The sequence below is a fragment of the Erpetoichthys calabaricus genome, chromosome 2, assembly GCF_900747795.2.
Source record: "Erpetoichthys calabaricus chromosome 2, fErpCal1.3, whole genome shotgun sequence".
Classification (NCBI taxonomy): domain Eukaryota; kingdom Metazoa; phylum Chordata; class Cladistia; order Polypteriformes; family Polypteridae; genus Erpetoichthys; species Erpetoichthys calabaricus.
The window spans coordinates 108,547,961-108,565,177 of NC_041395.2; the positions used below are offsets into that span (position 1 = coordinate 108,547,961).

General features: G+C 36.8%; 1 protein-coding gene across 16 annotated transcripts in view; it reads left to right on the forward strand.

Annotated features, from left to right (window-relative positions):
* The window catches only part of dgkza (diacylglycerol kinase, zeta a), a 218,608-nt gene that overhangs the window by 63,865 nt on the left and 137,526 nt on the right, over window positions 1-17,217 (forward strand). For 2 of the 16 annotated variants that reach the window (XM_051922692.1, XM_051922695.1), the window contains exon 1: window positions 11,054-11,296. The exons of 9 other annotated variants lie outside the window; for them this stretch is intronic. The gene's annotated coding sequence lies outside the window, so the exon portion shown is untranslated. Of the gene's footprint in view, window positions 1-11,048; window positions 11,297-17,217 lie in introns of those variants that run through there. 5 more of the 16 variants (XM_051922697.1, XM_051922699.1, XM_051922696.1 and 2 more) reach the window with 4 other exon arrangements.

Consider the following 17,217-nt stretch of genomic DNA (forward strand, 5'->3'; position numbering starts at 1 on the left):
TTGTACCGGCGGTGCTTCGCATACTTAAAAACAAACAGCCCTATTGATTTGTTTGCATTCCTCTCTGTTTCTTTTGAAGAGGAAGATATGTTTGCATTCTTTTAATTGTGAGACAGAACTGTCATCTCTGTCTTGTCATGGAGCACAGTTTAAACTTTTGAAAAAGAGACAAATGTTTGTTTGCAGTGTTTGAATAACTTTCCTGTCTCTCTACAACCTCCTGTGTTTCTGCGCAAATCTGTGACCCAAGCATGACAATATAAAAATAACCATATAAACATATGGTTTCTACTTCGCGGATTTTCTTATTTCGCGGGTGGCTCTGGAACGCAACCCCCGCGATAGAGGAGGGATTACTGTACAGAGGTAAATGCTCCAGCCTTACTGGTTTGTGGACTTGGGTTTGATTCCTCCAAATGTTTAAAGTGTGTTCAGTTTCCACATTCTATTACTTTATTTATGGGTACTGCAATTTCTTTCAAAAACCTCAACATTATTTTATTGGAATAACTGACACCTGTAAATTTTGTGAGTAGTCTGATTTTGAATTACATGTGTATGACTGTGCTGTGCGATGTTTACATATAGCGTGCAAATTGTTTAATGTTAGTAGAACATTTAGCATAGGGTTTGTAAGGACAATGTTAAATATATTTTCTGTTAATTGCTTTTCTTTGGTATTTTATTATTATGCTGCCAAGATCAACATTTGCTCCCTGCAACTCTACAGTGGAAAACATGCATTGGAAAATACTTGAATGTGGAGGGAGGTACTGTACCATTTATGTGCAGCACAGTGGTACTGTGTTTGGCACAGTTGTGTCCAAGATTCACAGGCTTAGAAATGAATTATACCCTGGACAGAGTTTGTATATTTCCTCATGTCTCTGGTTTCATTGGCATACACCAGTTTCTTGTCACATCCCAACAGTTTAATTGCCAAAACGTGAGTGCATTGAGTTTGTGTGTGTGTGTGTGTGTGTGTGTGTGTGTGTGTGTGTGAGTGTGAGAGAGATGAACTACCACTCTGTCCAGGGTTGCTTCCTGCTTTGTATATTATGCTGCTGGTGTGAAGTCAAGCCAGACTTTGGAAAAGTTGTTTTTGAAAAATAGATAGATAGGTAGTTTGTCAAACCAGTATTTGTTTTAGTATTTTTAAATGGAATGTAATAAGAAAGAGTATTTAAATTTGCCATTTACCAACAGTGTACAGTCCTGTGAAAATGAAAGTACACCCCATGAAATATTTTTTCTTTTTTAATGTGTGTGGACAATCATATTAAGATATAATTGAGGAAAAAAAACACTATGCAAATTTGACTTTGCAATAATTTATTCAATGAGAAATGAACTGATATGCCATTTCTGTTTGTGGAAAAAGTATACCCTTGGCTCTGATAGCTGGTATTGCCCCCTTTAGCAGAAACAGCCTCATACAGGCATTTCCTGTAATTGTTGATCAGTCCCTGGCATTAACTCGGAGAAGGTTTCTCACTCCTCCATGTGGAATTCTTTCAGCTGTGCAATGTTTAAGGGTTATCTTGCTTGCATAGCCTGTTTCAAATCTCTCCACAGCATATTAATGAGATTCAGATCCGGGGTTTGACTCTGGCATTCCAGAACCCCAAACAAATGTATAGATGCATTATGTTCTGTGTTAAAATGTTAAAGTATTTTTATATTTAAACCTCTGTAGGCTTTTTGTTCAGTGACCATACAATGCTAAAATAATTAAAAATTATCTTAAAATAAATACTTTTATGAACTAATTAAATATTTATCCATGTTGTATATTACATAAAAGAAAAGAAAATGCCTCTCACAATTATAAGCTGTCATATTGTTTATTTCTTCTGTAATGTACTTATCTGAAGCAAAATTTAATATAAAAAAAGTAGTTTTCACCATTTATTTAACAAAAAATATATATTCTCACACATTGATTCAATTAATTGATATTGGTAAACACTGCTTAAATGTAAAAATATTCATGCACTTAATAGGTTTTAATAATTTTTAATCACTACTTGTACTATAGGTTTTTTCCTGTTGAAATATACTTTTACTATATTTATACAGTTTTTTTTTTAAGTGTACCAGCTAATTCTTGAGGTGTAATTATAAATATGGATTATCATTTTAATAATACAGTACTTTTTTCTTACCAAAATATTTACTGTATGACGGACACAGACAAATAATAAATGTAGTACAAACCCTTAAGAGTGCAGCATATCTATCATATGTTCATAAGATGTTTATCAAGAAGATAACAAGGCTAAAATGTTTAACAATAAAATGCCAAAAGGACTCTGCTCTGTTGGGCCTTTGAGCAAGGCCCCTTAACCTGCAATTGCTAAGTGCTTTGAGTAGTGAGAAAAGCACTATATAAATGCAAAGAATTATTATTATTATTATTATAACAGTTTACAAATAAAAAAGATAAACTCTGCTATTAACCAAGCCTATTAGGGCCCTATGGAATCTGTTTTATTTTTTCACAAATTCCATTGTTTTTTTTTTTTTGATTTTCGGTTTTCACCGTTTTATTTTTCCTTGATTCAGATTATTGGGATTTTATCTGTTTTTTTTTTATTGTAAGTAGCTTCAGCTACAACAATAATGAAATGGCACTTTACATTCCTTTTAATGAAACCGCACACTAGCACAACTGAACCTTATGTTGCAGTTCCATTATTCAGGTAGGAGCCCAGATCCTCCACAGTGCTGTATGCTGAGACTGCAGTAGGACAGTGAACTGTTACTAGTTTGATGCATCCTTCTAAGATCAAGGTTAACATCACTTTTAAGGTCTAGGATATTTGTTACAGCCTGAGCTGATGTGTTCTCAGCCAGAAAGAACGTTTTGTAGAGGTGAATATGATCAGCGAGGTACCCTACTGATTATTCCACCTGGTCTTTACCCACATCACTAGTGATGCAACCTCACTAAAGTATTTCTAGTGCTGCCAGGTCTCTCCCACCAAACTGATGACATGACACAAGCAGGTTGAATGTACTCTGTTAGGTATAACCTCTTTTAAAACTTCCTGGTATGCTTTTAGACTGTGTGATGCATTGTCTGTAACCACTGCTAAAATGTTGTTAAGATTCAGCTAGTTGTTGTGAAGGGACTGAAGTGCTGCCTGTGAAAAGGTGGAAAGGTTGCAGCTCTCCATAAAGACAACATCTGCCAAAAAGTACTGGTCTTCAGTACCTGTAATTTGAATTTATGTAAATTATAATGATTCTTAAACCTTAAGTGTTTACGGATTGAAAACGGGTATCATTACATCTGTAGCTTCATCTACTGCATATCTTAAAATAATTAATTACAAAATAAAAACAAACTAATGTGCAAGACGCTAAATCCGGGAATTAAACAGAAAAAAGAAAGAGAGACCCGCTTGTAAGGGCTCGGTGCATCTGAGAAGATGCCTGCTCTTCTACCCAGGTTTGTAGGTGTCGAGTTTATAACGGAAGAGTCAAATGTGGACCTTGCGTGCCTTGTCACTACGAGGCAAAACATTCATTAAATCCAGAAACATCATTGTTAATTTTTTTAAAGGGAACCTGATAACAATCAGTGCCGTTCACTAATAGCGTTTTTCTACGGGAAAGACTTTATTCTGGTTAAATATAATTACATGTGCTATTAGAACTGCCTACATAAAAGAATTGTCATACAGCCAAATGTTTACTCACCTATCACTATGTTGAGAACTATGTGGTCTCGGCTATCTGTGGTTTCATCAGCTACAACATAAATTTTACTGCCACAAATCTTTCGAAGAACGGCATCCATATGTTGTTCAAAGACACGGAACAAATGAGTTTGATGAAGACTGCTGTCATTTTCTGGCAGCGCGACTCCTTGTTTACAATGCTTAATAAAGAAAGGACGTGTCTTCGTCATTTTTTCAAGTGGTATGTCTGACTCGCATGGCCACAAATTGGCATCTTGCATCTGACGATTTTGTTGTTTCCTCTGTTGTTACCTGAAAGGGAACACTTTTTTGATCTTAATTTCTCCTTGTTCTTGAGATAGGTTTTAGATTTGACATGGTCATTGCAAGTATCCTTTCGTGTCCAGTCTATGGTATGCTGGCAAAACTTGCGGAAAAGTTGTTGTCCAGATTCGTAAAAGTCGCCGGGATATTGTTGTGCCCTCAATTTTGCAGTTAAGCTCATGTTTCTTAGTTTTTTTGACGTAGTTAGTATCTGATACTGCACTCTCCAACATTTCTGTCTTGTGCAGCAAGCTAATTCATGTGCCTTTAACAAGAAAACATGCAGGAAACACACGCACAAACAGATAGGTGCATGACTGAATTTCTACGAAGAATTGTGTTCGCTTGAAGAAAAACAAACTAGAAAATAGTATCTGATTGACAGAACTACAAATTGTTCAATCGTATTGGGAAGTTTTGTAACAGTCAACCCTTCAGTCTCTAAATTCCGCACATGTCTGTTTTTAAATCTAAAATCTGTTTTTATGCATTAATTCTGTGATTCTGTCCATGTTTTCCGCATCCCAGAAATCATAGAGCCTTAGCTTATTGTTGCCTAGGCAGCAATTTCAAATTCTTCATTTTTTTCTAACTGAAAATGTGAGTTACTGTGCTTAACACACACTCACTCACCAGCCAAACTCAGACAAGTGGTGTATATTGTAATTAAAGGACAAAATAAAAAGGTATGACTTAATTAAAGTAGTTTTTCTTACCTTTTGTCTAATTGCACAGTATGACTCCTTTGATTCCTTTTTATCAGTGCATCACTCCTCTTTCTTGGCTAGTATTCCAATCTTCTCTCTCTCTCTGGTAACGTCTTGTTTGCTGCTCTCTGTTCACAGTAAGCTCGTAGAAAAAAAGACGTGTGCTAACTCAGCTATCATAGTACTTAGCATAAAGGAGCTTTTAACTACTGTAAAGCTTAGAAAAGCAGATGCTGAAAAACATTTTTATCGGCCAATTTACCGATCATTGATAGTCTTTTGCAGTGGAAACTGACCGATATAGATCGGCTGCTGATCAATCGGAACATCACTGATTCCAAGGTTCACTTTCAGTTGAGCTTCAGTCTTTTATAATCTTCTTGTCTCACATTATTCTCAAGCACACAGTGAATTCTGTAATGGTGAGATGCTCAGTTTGTGCTGTAACAGGACAGTCCCAAACCATAAAATTTCCACCGCCATGCTTTAAAGTTGGTATCCAGTTGTTCTGGTCAAATGCTGTCTTTGGTTTTCACCAAAATGCTTTGTTGTACTGTGTTCATATAACACAATCGTTGCCTTGTCTGTCCAGAGTGCATTGTTCCAGAAATCCTGGTGTTTGTATAGGTGTTTTTGAGCAAAGTTTATTCTAGCTCTAATGTTCTTTCTGGACTTGTGCAGGCTAATTCTAATGGAAGACTTATGTATGTTTCCATCAGCAATAGCAAGGGTAGATCCCATGCTGAAATTCTGGGATTCTTATTGACCTCTTTCAGCATCTTGTGTTCTGGTCTTGGGCTGAACTTGCTAGGGCGTTGTGGTCTACACAAGTTGGCAATTGTTTGAAACCTTCTCCACTTGTAGATGATCTTCCAGTAAGTTGAATGGTTGATTTCCAGTTGTTTAGAGATCTTTTAAAACCCTTCCAGACTAACAAACATCTATAACCTATTTTTTCTGAAGGCCCCAGAGAGTTCTTTTGATCTACACCTGGTGATTACAAACACTTCAACAACAAAGAATAAGCCAAAGTAAATGTCTGAGATTCCTCTGATATTCTTATTATTTGTATCTAATCTGGTGCATCTAATTGTAATTTTTGGTATTTGAGGTAGTGATAAGTGTTGGGGTGTACTGACTATTTCCATATGTGAAATTTGCCTTTATGTTTAAATTATACAAATGGCTATGAAATGTAAATGTGGCATGATGTTTTTTATATCGCCTTTATCTATACATACTGTTTAAATGAAGACCAAATTTAGATTTTTCCACATCTTGATTGTGAGTAATAAAGACTATAATAGAGAAGTAACAGAATGAGTTGGGGAACCAGTGGGCCCATGCAGAAAATCACAAACACAAGGGAAATAAAGTAGCGAAAAAAGAGAGATGAACTTCTGAGCATTTCTCTCAGTTGTAATGGGTTTGTGTGACAGTGCAGGTTGTCTCCACGCTACCAGGTCCTTCTGGGAGCCCCTTAAACCCGCCACCATCGATAAACATCACCAAGATGAGCCTAGCAGATGAGGACACTAACACATAGCACGGGGTAGGTACAAAGTGATAATTCCTTTTATTAAAACAAAGTCAATCAAAAAAAACTGTTCAAAAGTGCAATGGTCTCTTCTTTAAATAAATTAGCCATTTAAACCATGACGGTCCATGAGTTTAAAATTGAGATTAAAAAAATGAGCCATTAGGTCCTTCATACTCTGTCAGATGAGCCCAGCACCACTCCATTTTCATCTCCCAAGTCACCCATTGCTCACTCAGCCAGCGAAGACATAAGCAGCCGCGGTCCCACTACCCAAACACCCATCTCAGCTCCCTTTCAAGCGGCACCAGCCAAACCGCTTGGGGTCTGTTGATCTCCCATCTTCCTTCTCGCACCCCTGGCATACCTCGGATCCCTGCGGTAGGACGCCACCTCGATCGTTCCAGCTCCTCAGCAATTAATCAATGAGGATGATCCGACCCTAGAGCGCAGATCTTTTGCTCTCTGTCAGGCCTATGACCGTGCTACTTCACACCCACACTGCTTGGTTTGTCCTGCCTCTCTCCACAATGCTGTTCTCATGGCTTTCTCTCTGCCTCGTTTTTTTTCCTCTGACCCCTTTCTTTCCCGTGCATTCTCCTTTATCCTCTGCTGTTTAATTGATTATGGTTGCGAGGCATCCCTACGTGTCATCATTTAGGTGCCTGAGACGGTGTATGTGGTGTGGTCAACCAGCTTTCCAACATGTACACCTGCACCCAACTGGAGCCTGAACCTTCTTGGGGCATGATTATTTATTTAAAATTTGCCACTGATTTCCTAGCCACAGACCCACTATACCACAATCTGTGTAATGACTGCCTCCTTTCCTGTGCTAGGTGGAATTAAATGGCTGATTCCTGGAAGTGATGGGGCATGGCCATGGAGAACCAGAGAATCAGATCACTTATCTTTCAGCCCTCAACCCTCTGAACTGTTGTCCAAAGCCCTGAAATGAACTGTTGATGGAAAAGCACATTGCGTTAGCCAAAGAGCTTCCTCATGTCCGGGATGGTATTGCTTACCTGTCCGAAGCCCTGAAGATGTTTCTTATTCATGTGTGCTTGACAATATACATAATGTGCTAAGGTCTGTCTATCTGTCACAATATTACTAGTGAAGTAATTGAGCTAAAACTTTGATCTTGGTCTTAATCAAAAGCTTATGACCTGATATGTTCTGGAAATTCTAAAAATGTTAGGTAGTGGCAACCGGGTGGCCATTAAAGACAGCAAAGTTATCGAAAAACCAAGTGAGAGAAGCCGCATCTGCTGAGTATCAAGCAAATCACAGAAGGAGATTAAGAGATGAAGAACAAGAAAGAATAAGAAGATGCTGAAACACATGGACAATCGGGAAGTAATCCCTGAATATAGCCTAATATGTTCTGGAAATTCAAATAAATGTAAATAGCAGCAACTTGTGGCTATTTTACTGGTGTCCAAAAATGTTTATTGTAATTAAGGCATGGTTCCTGTAAGCCCATCTATTGATAATCACCCAAGACATCAACAACAACAACAACAACAACAACAACAACATTTATTTATATAGCACATTTTCATACAAAAAGTAGCTCAAAGTGCTTTACATAATGAAGAAAAGAAGAATAAAAGACAAATAAGAAATTAAAATAAGACAACCTTAGTTAACATAAGAAGGAGTAAGGTCCGATGGCCAGGGTGGACAGAAAAAACAAAAAAAAACTCCAGAAGGCTGGAGAAAAAAATAAAATCTGTAGGGGTTCCAGGCCACGAGACCGCCCAGTCCCCTTTGGGCATTCTACCTAACATAAATGAAATAGTCCTCTTGGTAGTTAGGGTTCTCACGGAGTCACTTGATGCTGATGGTTATACAGACTTCTGGCTTTTAATCCATCCATCATTGTTGGAACATCATGGTGCTTTGGGTAGATGGTGGTGGCACAAGCCACCACCAATAGGACACCGGAAAAGGAAACAGAAGAGAGAGTAGGGGTTAGTACATGGTACATATGTGTTCAGAATTAATAGTCAAGTGTAAGTTTAGTATTTATTAATCATTGAACATTATTAAACATAAGTAAAGGACAGCAAAGTGACGTGTGGTTGTGTTTTTACAGTAAAGTGATCAAAAAACAAGCAATAGATACCTAATTGGACAAAAAAAAGAGGTGCAACATCATCTGAGCATCAAGCAAATAGCATAATGTGATGACGAGCGAGAAAGAATAAGTAACCAAGATGCTGAAGCACATTGACAATCAAGAATTAATCTTGAATAAAGAGCAATTGTGCATTTTGTTTGTTGAAAACAAAAGAATGTGTTGCCAAAATATAAAAGATCAGCTTGCTGTATGTGAGCCACCAGAAGTAATAAAATACATTGTAACATCTAGAGGAACTAAAAGAAGTGTAACTATTTAGAAAACGCAAGAAGTATCAATGGCTCCTTATCTTTTAACTTGGTTTTTATTTGCATTTTATTTTAGGACAGTAGTACATCTGCGTGTTTGACTAATATGTCAAGCAAGAAAAAAAAAACATTTCATGTGGTGTACCTACTTTTTCACATGACATGTATATTTCTTCTTCTCCAAAATATCAAATTGAGCTTCTACTCTGTTTTCTCAGTGCTGAACTTGTTATTCCATAACTTGGTAATATACAGTAGGTATGAATTAAACTTTAAACACACCTGAGCAGCACTGAAGCTGCATAAATGTCACAGATTACCTAGCAGCTTACAAAACTCAGTTGTCATTTTATTTATTTTTTTATTTTGTTTTAAATTTTGGCATACAGCACAGAATTATGCCCAATTCTGGATAAGCTTTGACTCCCTCAGTCTGGTGTTGATAGAATTTGTGCTTATGCATTCAACCTCTATGTAACACAGTGACAGAATATGTAGGACAGCTTTCCCACCAATTCAAGTTTGCATTCTTTAGTGCTAGAGTTAATGTGATCTGGTTGCCCCATATAAGCATATATTGAAATGTGTAGTTTTTTTTTTTTTTAAACCACAGTGGTGTATTGGGTAATAGCAGAAGCATTAGAGATGCCAACGGACTAAAAAGGTAATGAGAAAGAACAGCTGCCTTATGGAGAAAAGCCTGGACCTATGTTAGCTAGTAGTAGGGAGAAGGATGTTGGCTAAGCTGCTGCTGACTAAAAATAATATCTCACACCCTCTACGTGGTACCCTGGCCAACCTGCAGATCACCTAGAGCTCAAGGCTGATTCTACCATGCTGCTCCAGGGAGTGCTGTGATAGGCAGTTTTACCAGATGCATCTAATTTTAGAACATTTAATTTGTCTGGGCTTTGTTTTTTCTGTGATTTTATTATCCTTAGTATGCCTATAATCTATTTATTGTTTCATCATTTTAATATTCACACTTGATTGTATTTTGTGTAGTTGTGTATGTTTCATGGCTGTTTTATATGTGCAAGCTGCTATAATTGTACAGTTTTCCCTTAGGATCAGCAAAAGTATATATCTACCTATATCTGTATCTATCCACCAATTCATCTTACACACCCAATTTATCCTGAACAGGATTACAGGGAAGCTGGAGCCTATCTCAGCAAGCAGAGGGCATGAGGCAGAAACAGTCCCTGGACAGAGTGCCATTCCATCACAGGGTGAACACACAGACACACTTACATACAGGGCCAATTTAGCATCATTAGACCATCTAATTTACATGTATTTGGACTGTAGGAGGAAACCAGAGCACTTGGGTGGAACTTGAACAGGCATGGTGAGAATATTCAAACTCCATGCAGGGAGGTCCAAGTATGCGAACCCCAGCTACTTTCTTGCAAGGCAGCAGCACTACCACTGCACCACTTAACGCAAATGATAGACTGATAGACGTATGATCAGTGTAAACAAGACTAAGGAAATGCTAAAATATATTAAATATTGCATACTTTACCTGTTTAGCTGCCTTTTGAATAGTTTTGCTGAGCAGGCAGTGCTTAAATAGCAGAGACCTCTGCAGTCAGACGACAGATATATTGTTGGACCTATTGAGTCAGCTTTCTGTTAAATGGTACAGTTCACAAGAAAGACAATGGTAAAGTAGGGTACTCCTGTCAGGGCAACAACAGTACAAATTTACAGCCGCAAAGTTTGGAATGTTTCAGGTCAGCTAAATTCTTCACGTATTTGGTTAGAAGTGCCTTTCTTGATCCACCTGCAGGTGTCATGGTTTGGATCAGTGTATTTTATTTCAACTGACATGAATTTTTGGGGTTGAGTTTGGTGTAGAGCAAGCCTGACATAGATCAGCTATGTTTATCACAGTTCGGATTGGAGAAGACTTTCTTGGTTCAAACTTTGAAAGACTACTTCCGTGCAGCATATCTCATGTCAGCTCAAGTTGTTCACAATCTAAAGATCAGAACATTTACTGAGCAGTAGAAACTGTAGTTGCTACACTGAACAGCACTTGTGGCATGTTCCAGTTTCCGCACACATTTGTGTGGTAAGGGTTGCTGTAGAAACTGTTTAAGAAGCTCTAATCCGTTAAGCAGTGTGTATGTGCGCGCGCACAGGAGCTGATTGTTGGTGTGTGTATATAGTGTGTGCAGGAGTTACCTGCCATTGAGTCTCTGAATGTAGGAAATGTTTATGTATTAAATCTTATGCTTATTTGAATGTAAGAGCTGCTGACCAATGTATGTGCATGTCTGTGTGCATGCGCATAAGCTGCCTGCCATTGTGTGTGTGTGCACGTGTATGTTTTTTGAGTGTGTGTGTGTGAGGGGAAGTTCTCTGCCAGCCAGTCAGTGCGCTCTTGCGCGAGTATATTTCAGTCTGTGAGCATACAATTTTCCTTTCAGAGGAAGTTCAGTCTATTTGTGGCTCACACATTATTTTAAACGGACTGGGACACAGCTGTATACTCAGTTCTTTCTTCATTAGCTAAGTATCAGCCACTATTTCCAGTTATATTGCTACTCTGCTCTGATAGGCCTGTTTCAGCACTGCAAGGAGTTTTGAGCACCGCAGGGCACTTGGAGTTGGGAGTGTTTCTGCCTCACAGTTACCAGGTTGTACTTCTTTCTCTCTGTTTTCTTTTTACCTTTGAGGTCTTTGTGTTTGTGGGTGAATATGTGAAGATCAGTATCACCGAAAACTTCAGAGCAAAAGTGAGCTTCCTAGTGTGTACTGTCAAGATGCATGAGGCGGCAAAAGTATTACTTAGTGATCTGGATTATTTAGTTCTATCATAAACATGTCTCACAGTGTACATTTCAGTTACTGTACAGTATGTTTACTAGGCTTTGAAACTGCTGATTACTCACTGAGGAATGAAGTTGCATTTGCTTTTTGCTTAGGAATATTCTTACATTCAATTTATGTGTGTTTTCTCAAGTGGCTACCATTGAGCTACAATTGTAATTTCAATAACTGGGAGTTTTAATGTAGAATCTACTTAGTCATAACGTTCATTGGGCTCCAGTTGCACCTTACAAGCAGCTGTTATACATGTGTCCTCCATCCTCAACTGCTCTTTTGAGTTTCATTTCCCAACTTATCTGTGAACTGGAGTAAGTACTGAGTTTGTTGTGACAGTTCTGGTGCAGTAGTGATTTTTGAATGTTTTGGTACAGATGTATCCTAATTTGACCGAGGATTCTGTTCTTCCATGAAGTAACTGTGTGGTTCTGCCTTGAAGGTAAACAGGGTAGAATGCTTTGTGTTTTATGCAAATGAAGTCCTGCCTGTTTTGAAATATTCTGAAGATTGTCCCAATCTTCTGATATTTGTCATGGCTCATGTTGGAGTAATTAACACTTAAAGTGAGCAGGTTTGTTAAGACTTGTGCTTGTGTATATGCTATGCATTATGTTGAGGATTTTTGTGGGGCCAGAGAAAGGATTCCTAAAATCTGCTTGAACTGACCGTACTAAAAAGTTAGGTAAAAGTCCGTGTTATAGACAGGTTTTTAATGACACTTTGTGAGACAAGTGTCCTGCCATTTTTGAAATCCGCTGCAAATAGAACTTTAATCCGCTGCTTAGTCAGAGATATTACCGCAACAAGCAGTCCTGGAAGCTGTAGCACTTTGGTGGGGGGTGGGGAGGGGTTGGGTAATATGCACTCCTCCTGCGTATGACATTCTGGGCACTCTAAGCATACTGACATATATCATGTTCAACACACTAGACTTCTGTGTTTACTTACTACTTTCCTGAAAGGCAGAAAGGTCAGCCAAACTGAGCTGGAATTAATAATGCATTTAGTCTTCTCAATATTGCTCTATATTTTTTCTTTGAAACCAAGCAAAACCAAGAACCGAGTGCCTGTTTCATTACATATGGACACTACCTCATCAGCATAACTTAAACTCCCCTTAAATTAAATATGTTAATACGTAGATAAAAGCTTGTGTTGCTCTTTATATTCAGAATGTCTGCATGATCTATTAATGAGAAGCTGAGGAGTTTGTGGAGCACTGAAACAAAGTTTGGCATCTGTAGATGAAGCTTAATTGCACATACACCAAAGAAACTCCAAACTTTTATCAAATTTTTCTATCTATGCACACATGGTCATTCACTTTAATATATGTAAGTTATGTTAAGAGGCACGTTTTAATTAAAAAGACAGTGGATTCAGAAAGTATTCACATCCCTTCACATTTTGCTATGTTGAAATTCGTTTTTCATTAAATTAATTTTTTCCCGTCAGGCAACAAATTGAAAATAGGGTTTTAGAAGTTTTGGCTAATTTATTACAAATAAAAAGCTGAAATATCACATTAACACAAGTAATGAGACACTTTGCCGTGAGGTGCATCCTGTTCTCTTGATCATCATTGAGAAGTTTATACATGTTTGAAATCCGCCTGTGGTCAGTTCAATTAATTGAAAATGATTAGGAAAGGCACACAACTATCTGTTTAAGGTTCAAAAGCCATCGATGTGTATCGGAGAAAACATTGAACCATGAGGTTGAAGGAATTGCCTGCAGAGGAGAGTGTTGAGGCACAGATTTGAGGAAAGCTACATAACCTTCCTGTAGCATTGAAGGTTATCAAGAGCACTGCTGCCTTAATAATCTTTGAATGGAAGAAGTTTGTAACAACCACAACTCTTGCTTGGGCTGGACACCTAACCAAACTGAACAATCATGGGAGAAGGGCAATGGTAGGAGAGGTGACCAAAAACTTGTATGGAGCTCCAGGGAACCTGAAATAATGAAGCCGTCTAGGAGTTTGTGAAATGGCACCTAAAAAACTCTGACTGTGAGAAACAAGATTTTATGGTCTTACGAAATCAACATCGGCACCATTCATCACCTGTGTAATAGCATTCTAACAATGAAGCATGTTGTTGGCAGCATCATTGGGGCTTATACCAATCATGAATTTCAGTACTGAATTAGCTGACTCCATTTTTTCTTTTCTTTATCCCTTTGAAAAACTTTTAAACTAAGAACCTGCATAACCAGACACATAGTCCTTATGTTCTATATTAAAATGCTAATTTTGGAGTTTTTTAGAATTAAACTGTAGACAACCGGTGTTTCCTGTTCATTTTATTTATTAGCCAAAAAAGGTATATGTGCACCACCTCAACTACTGTAATACATCGCCTAAGGGAATACCACGACTAAGTTACCATAAAGCTTAGAACAATGATTGGTCAGTTTCCTAAACAATGAGCAAGTTTTATGTAATAAAATGTTTCCGATTTAGATTGACGGATGATCAATTAGAGTATCACTAGCATCATGATATGAGGTTGTTTTTCAGCGGCAGGGTCCTGGAGACTAGACAGGTTTGTGGGAAAGCTGAACAAAGCAAAGCACAGAGATAGCCTAATGAAAACCTGCTCCAGAGTTCTCTTGACTTCAAAGTGGGCTGAAGGTTCACGTTCCAACAAGACAAGCAGAAAGCAAAGACAACGCAGGAGTGGTTTAGGCACAGCTCTGGCAATGCCTTTAAGTTGCCCAGCTAAAACCCAGACCCAAACCCAGATAAATCTCTGGAGGGACCTGAATAGCTGCCCATCCAGCTTGGCAGAGCTTGAGAGTATATGCTTATTAGAATGGCAAAAAATCCCCAAATTCAGGTTTGCAAAGCTTTTCATATCACACCCAAGAAAACTCTGGCTTGTAATGATTGCCAAGGGTGAGTAAAGGGTCTGAATACTTGTGTTTAATGTGATATTTCATTTTTTTATTCATAATACATTTTACAACTTTTCGTGTTGTCATTCAGGGGTATTGAGTGTTATTTAATGTAGGGAAAAATTTAATTTGAATGATTTTAGCACAAGGCTGCAACATAGCAAAAGGTGAAAAAAGTGAAAGGAACTTTATATTTTCTAAATCCACGGTAATATTCAGGTTTAGAAATTGCATGTTATGCATATGTGACTAAATATGTTTGCCAGCAGAAGTAACTGTCAAAAGCTCAACAATTCCAAAATTTTTTTGTATAAAATTAATTTTAACTTGATTGATTTTTCACTACACAATTTAGGTAAAACAGACACTGCCAGAGCTAAGAGTTCCATTCTGAAAATTCCTTACACTTTAGAGTGGTGCTGCCTCTTGATTGTATATTGACCCATTTCATTTTCTTTTTCTACACTAACAACAGTGTAGCTGTGGAGTTTTATGCACCTGATGTCTATGATCCACCTTGTAAGCCATATGTGCAAGTTATTTGTTTTTTATTTTTTATTTTACTGTATTTAATTAAGGAACAAAATGTAATAACAGAACACAAAACAATTTAAAAAAAAAAAAAAAAAAAGTGATTTAATAATTTTTTCCGAAAATAATCCACGGGACTCTGCAATCAGTCCCTAAAGAGATATATGACAAGCGAGTCCCATCTAAAGTGGTTCTTTATAAAGACTAAAACAACAAATAAAATTAAAAGGTTCAGCACACATCTAAGGTACTTAGTTTAGAATTGCATGAATCAGTTCTTGACAGATTAGTGGGGCATAATTATTTTAGCTCTAAAATAATAAAAAAGGCATGATCAGAGATAACAACAACTTTGTACATACATAAATTAGTAGAAGGTAAAAAGTTATCTATTTTAAAGAAATTACTTCTTGGGTAACTATAATGTACAGATGAAAAACTATCCTTTTTGAATTTTTTGGATATAACTCTCCATAGGTCAGACATATTAGGATTCTTAATTAACTTTTGCCACAGCAGTTTTAGATTTTATAGTTGCAGAAAGTGAGGACCTATCCAAAGCTGGTTTTAGCACAGTATATCCAGACATTATAAGATTGTGAGTGCTCAAATTGGCAACAAATGCAAGTTAGGAATGTATGTTATACAAACACTAGAAAAGTATTGAAAACCCCAAATTTTAAAATGGCATGGTACCAGCATTTCTGGATTTTGTTACTGGAAACAAATGTCAGATTTTCTCTCAATCAATAGACAAAATATTATCTCTGACTTTAAAAAAGATTTTAAGCACTATTTTTCTTTAAAGGTTATGATTAAGATGTCATCTAGTTTTCTGGACAAGTTAGTGGCGTTGAAAATATTTTTTGTCATTTTGTTCTGCCAAGGCCTGCTGAAGTTAATCTACACACAATGTATTACAGGGCCTAAAGCTTTCAAACTTTCATTGGAGCTTTTTACATGCAGCTAAACTGTATTTGATTAATTTTAGATGTTTTATTAGTCTGTAAAGGGATACGCATTTTGAATTAGAGCTTGTTTCTAACAATTAGACATATTTCCTTTGAAAATAAAATATTGATGTACTACAATAATAGGTTATCAAATATAAAAATATTAAGAAACAAAAGCAAGGAAGCCATACTACTATCCTTAAATTTTACTATACCTTCAGAACCATGAAGTTGTCATATCACACTGACCCAGATCTGTAGATCATTTAATGAAAGTAGGGATTACAAAGGAAGTGAGTATAGTCCAGACAGCAGCTTTAACTAAAATTCACCTTTTAGTCTAATAAGTATCTCCTTGCTTAAAAGGATTTTATCACATATCTGGGACAGTTACACTTCCAGATTGCAGCCTCTCTCAAGGATATAGCCTTCAGTTCATGCTTTCCACCCCCACATTACTATACATCTCTCAGGTTGTTTCAACATTCTTGAGAGTTTCACTGTTTGCCAGCAGCATTTTTATGCAATTAATTTAATACATTGAATTTCATATGACTATTGATTCACTGCTGCACTTCTTGTTAGAATAATTTGGTAATCTTTAGTTATTCTGTGTTGTTTTAAATATTTTAATTTAAATTTATTCAATCTTCTGTTTTCAGTTTCTGAAAACAATTCCATGCATATGCTCAAATTTGAGATCATGGTCTGAACTCACATTTTAGCTTAACACCCTTTTTTATTATAAAGCAGATTTAGATGTATTTCTCATCTAGTCAATGAGTTGTTTAGTGTGTCTTAAATAAAAGTTGATTCTGAATAGAGATTTTGTCTTGAAAAGCTAGTTGGCATTTGAAAGGTTTCATTTCAGATCTGTATCATTCTAAAATTCTGTCAAGTACCCCTGCATGACTATGGATAATTTTTACATACAAAAGAATAACAAAATTGTCAAAAATATGAAGGTGTTTTAATATTTAATTTGGTTTTTTTTTCTTAAAAACCTTTTAGTAAGCACTGTTATCTCCCTTTTGTATTTGCTTGTCAAGAGGAAACATGTGTATTCGACATCAAAGTGTTTATTAGACCCATTAACAAGTACAAGTTATAGTCCAAAGCTCGAAAGAAAACAAGTAAGTATAACTCAACATTAAAATGCATCTTAGATGAGAAATGGCATAATGAAATTGGAATGTTGCTTTAGTTTCTATACTGGAGCGTATTATGTACACAGAGGAAGGGAGATGGTGAGCAATAATGTCATAAGTCCAGGTAAAAAAAACCAAGTTAAAAATATGTTTCTTTTATCAGTCATATTTGTGAACATTTCTTGCTTTGTAAAATGATAA